This window comes from Penaeus japonicus, unplaced genomic scaffold (genome assembly GCF_977035675.1).
Source record: "Penaeus japonicus unplaced genomic scaffold, GWHDUDI00000001_assembly GWHDUDI00000023, whole genome shotgun sequence".
Taxonomy (NCBI): Eukaryota; Metazoa; Arthropoda; class Malacostraca; order Decapoda; family Penaeidae; genus Penaeus; species Penaeus japonicus.
The window spans coordinates 23316311-23321310 of record NW_028234425.1 but is presented as its reverse complement, the minus strand read 5'-3'; the positions used below and the strand labels follow the sequence as shown (position 1 = coordinate 23321310).

The following is a 5000-nucleotide window of genomic DNA, read 5'->3' as shown; positions in this document are numbered from 1 at the left end:
ACTAACTGAATAAGTAAACGAGTAAATTAACAAGTAGACGAGTGTTGTAGACTTGTATGAGTTCTTTATACGGTTCGGGAAAGTATTTTAAGTCTGAACGTTTAGGTTGGGGTGAGCCTCATAGATCACACTGTTAGGCGTGGCTATGAAAATGAAATATGAGGTCTGAGGGAGCGACGGGGGCTGGCGAAGAAGGGGTTCAGTGGTTAGAGAGGAAAGTGAATGAGAGAGAGAGAGAGAGAGAGAGAGAGAGAGAGAGAGAGAGAGAGAGAGAGAGAGAGAGAGAGAGAGAGAGAGAGAGAGAGAGAGAGAGAGGATATATATATATATATATATATATATATATATATATATATATATATATATATATATATAGAGAGAGAGAGAGAGAGAGAGAGAGAGAGAGAGAGAGAGAGAGAGAGATAGATAGAGAGATAGATAGAGAGATAGATAGATAGATAGATAGATAGATATATATAGATAGATAGATAGATATATGTCTGTATGTGTGTGTGTGTGTGTGTTTGTTTGTGTATGTATGTGTCTGTGTGTGTGTGTGTGTGTGTGTGTTTGTTTGTGTATGTATGTGTCTGTGTGTGTGTGTATGCGTGCATGTACAGTGCATGCATGTAATCGACAGAGACATTAAATCAAAACCAGCAACAAAGAGATATATAGATAGACAGAGAGATATAAAAGAGAGAAATAGAGAAAGTGAGAGAAAGAAAACGCAAAGGAGAGGGAGAAAGGGAGGGAGAAAGGGAGGGAAAGACGGAGAGAGAACGAAAAGGGGGAAAACGGAAAAGGAGAAGAAGAAGAAGAAAACAAAAAACAAAACGAGCGAAATACTTCCCCGAAAGATACTTACCTCAAGGGCGAGTCTCACCTGGGAGGGAGGGGGGAAGGAGGGCGGAGGAGCTGTTACCGTGATGTCCTGCACTCGTGGTCAAGGAGAGAGTGTAAGAGAAAGAGGAACAGGAAGAGGAGGAGGGAGGAGGGAGGGAGGAGGGAGGAGGATGGGAAGAGGATGAGAGGAGACAGGGAGGAGGATGGGAGGAGGATGGGGGGAGGAGGAAGGGAGGAGGACGGGGGGAGGAGGGAGGAGGGAGGGAGGAGGATGGGGGGAGGATGGGAGGAGGGAGGGAGGAGGATGGGGGAGGATGGGGGGATGGGGAGGAGAAGGAAGGGGAACCTAAGCGAGGAGAGCAGTGGGAGCTCATCTCTAGCAGGCCGGGAGGAGGGGGGGAGGGGGGTAGAGAGTGGGAGCGGGTGAAGGGTTGAGGGGAGAGGATGGGGGAGGGTGGGAGGAGGATGGGGGGAGGACGGGAGGAGGAGGAAGAAGAGGAGGAGGAGGAAGAGGATGAGGAGAAGAAGGAGGAAGAAGATGAGGAGAAGAAGGAGGAAAAGGAGGAGGAGGAGGAAGAGGAGGAGAAGAAGAAGGAGGAAAATGATGATGATGATGATGAGGAGGAGGAGGAGGGGAGGGGAGGGGAGGGGAGGGGAGGGGAGGGGGGAGGGGAGGGGAGGGGAGGGGAGGGGAGGGGAGGGAAGGGAAGGGGAGGGGAGGGGAGGGGAGGGGAGGGGTAGCGACGTCGACAGGCTGCCAAGCTTTTGCGCGACGGCTCAGCCAAGCGCTATTTCGAGCCTCGGCGATGAACCTGTGGCTGAACCCGCTATCTGGGTGACGTATTCTAATTACGTGTTTACATAATGCGGGATGGAGAGATGGCTGCCTTTCCGAACCTGTTGATATCTCGTTCCGTTTGGCTTCTTGACGCGTGTCACGGTGGCCTGTTCTGTATGCACGCGCGATCGGGCTCATGCACATTATACACACACGCACGAATACACACGTACGAACAGACAGGAAAAGACACACACACACACAACACGCACACACACACACACACACACACACACACACACACACACACACACCCACACACACCCACGCACACCCACGCACACCCACACACACACACACACACACACACACACACACACACACACACACACACACACACACACACACACACACCCACACACACACATAAACACACACACACACAAATACCCACACACACCCACAATCACCCACACGTAATCACACACATCACAAACAAACACCGCCCCCAAACATACACACACAAACAAACAAACAGACACCCACACATAAACAAGCAGACACACGCACACATGAATAGCGAGGTTTGACGGCAGGAAGGGCATCCGACGGCATAAAGAACCTTGCCAAACAAACATGACTGGAAGGACGCATGAATCATCATCTAATTTGCAAGAATTGCAATAGTATTGATGATAATGATAATGCTACTGATACTGATACTGATAATGATAATGATACTAATACTGATACTGATAATGGTAATGATAATGATAATGATAATGATACTAATACTGATAATGATAATGATAATGATACTAATACTGATAATGATAATGATACTAATACTGATACTGATACTGATAATGATACTAATACTGATAATGATAATGATACTAACACTGATAATGATAATGATGCTGATACTGATACTGATAATGATGCTGATACTGATAATGGTAATGATAATGATACTAATACTGATAGTGATACTGATACTGATACTGATAATGGTAATTATAATGATACTAATACTGATACTGATAATGGTAATGATACTGATACTGATACTGATGCTGATACTGATACTGATAATGGTAATGATAATGATAGTGATAGTGTTACTGATAATGATAATGGTAATGATAATGATACTGATACTGATGCTGATACTGATACTGATACTGATACTGATAATGGTAATGATGCTGATACTGATGCTGATACTGATGCTGATACTGATACTGATAATGGTAATGATAATGATAGTGATAGTGTTACTGATAATGATAATGGTAATGATAATGATAGTGATAGTGTTACTGATAATGATAATGGTAATGATAATGATACTGATACTGATGCTGATACTGATACTGATACTGATAATGATAATGATAATGATAATGATTATGAATATGAGGATAACAATAATAAAAAGTCATAATTGTGATGATAATAATGATAATAATGATAATGTAAAGAACAGTGATAATAATGGTACTGAAAATATGATAACAATGGTGATAAAAAATAATGATAATAATGATAACAATAATGATAATAATTATGATAATGATAACCATAAATTAAATAATGATGATGATAATGGAAACAGCAATAGTAACAATATTAATGATAATGATGATAGTAATGATGATGATGATAATACTAAGAAAGAATATTCTTATAAAAATAATAGTAAGAAACATAATAGTAGTGATAATATCAACATTAATAATGATAATAATAATAATATTACTAATAAAGATAATGATGATAATACTAATATTAATATCAATGGTTATGATAATAGCAATAACAATAATAATAATAATAATGATAATAATGATACTGATAATACTGATTATAAACTGATTATAATAATGATAATAATGGTTATGATGATGATAATAACAACAGCATCTTGTTCATGATAATACTAATAATGATGATAAAAATAATATAATCATATCAATAGTCATAACGATAATAATAACAATAACAATGATAAAAGTAATGATTATAATGATGTTAATGATAATAATTGTAATGCTAATTGTGATAATGGTGATGGTAATAATGAGAAGATATTGATAACAATAGCAATAGGAATAATTATATCAATAATCATAATCTTGATAATGTAGGGAGAGAGGGGGTCGTGTAGGGAGAGAGGGGGTCGTGTAGGGAGAGAGGGGGTCGTGTAGGGAGAGAGGGGGTCGTGTAGGGAGAGAGGGGGTCGTGTAGGGAGAGAGGGGGTCGTGTAGGGAGAGAGGGGGTCGTGTAGGGAGAGGGGGTCGTGTAGGTAGGAAGAGGGTCGTGTAGGGAGAGAGGGGGTCGTGTAGGAGAGAGGGGGTCGTGTAGGAGAGGGGTCGTGTAGGGAGAGAGGGGGTCGTGTAGGGAGAGAGGGGGTCGTGTAGGGAGAGAGGGGGTCGTGTAGGGAGAGAGGGGGTCGTGTAGGGAGAGAGGGGTCGTGTAGGGAGAGAGGGGGTCGTGTAGGGGAAGAGGGGGTCATGTAGGGAGAGAGGGGGTCGTGTAGGGAGAGAGGGGGTCGTGTAGGGAGAGAGGGGGTCGTGTAGGGAGAGAGGGGGTCGTGTAGGGAGAGAGGGGGTCGTGTAGGGAGAGAGGGGGTCGTGTAGGGAGAGAGGGGGTCGTGTAGGGAGAGAGGGGGTCGTGTAGGGAGAGAGGGGGTCGTGTAGGGAGAGAGGGGGTCGTGTAGGGAGAGAGGGGGTCATGTAGAGAGAGAGAGGGTCGTGTAGTGAGAGAGGGGGTCGTGTAGGGAGAGAGGGGGTCGTGTAGGGAGAGAGGGGGTCGTGTAGGGAGAGAGGGGGTCGTGTAGGGAGAGAGGGGGTCGTGTAGGGAGAGAGGGGGTCGTGTAGGGAGAGAGGGGGTCGTGTAGGGAGAGAGGGGGTCGTGTAGGGAGAGAGGGGGGCGTGTAGGGAGAGAGGGGGTGTGTAGGTCGTGTAGGGAGAGAGGGGTCGTAGGAGAGAGGGGGTCGTGTAGGGAGAGAGGGGGTTGTGTAGGGAGAGAGGGGGTCGTGTAGGGAGAGAGGGGGTCGTGTAGGGAGAGAGGGGGTCGTGTAGGGAGAGAGGGGGTCGTGTAGGGAGAGAGGGGGTCGTGTAGGGAGAGAGGGGGTCGTGTAGGGAGAGGGGGTTGTGTAAACAGTGTCAGTATTCAGGTCACGGTCCTACTTTGGGATGACACATTTAGACAATTTTCGTGAATGCTTAACTCTGCCGTTTGGAAGGTGTCGTGTGTCGTGTGGCACACTGTGTTTATTGTGGCAAGTCAAGCTGCGAAGACTTTTTGACTTATTTTTGCATAAATATTTGTGTAACGTGATGGCGTTTTGTGCTTTTTTTTCAAATTCATG

At 44.7% G+C, this 5000-nt stretch overlaps 1 long non-coding RNA gene across 1 annotated transcript in view; it reads right to left on the bottom strand.

Moving 5' to 3' along the window:
- LOC122260882 (uncharacterized) overlaps positions 1-995 on the bottom strand; it is a 2915-nt gene extending 1920 nt beyond the window's left edge. Inside the window, exon 1 of the long non-coding RNA XR_006223861.2 lies at positions 869-995. This is a non-coding gene — a long non-coding RNA (uncharacterized LOC122260882). The remainder of the gene's footprint in view (positions 1-868) is intronic.
- Positions 996-5000: the final 4005 nt, after the last annotated feature.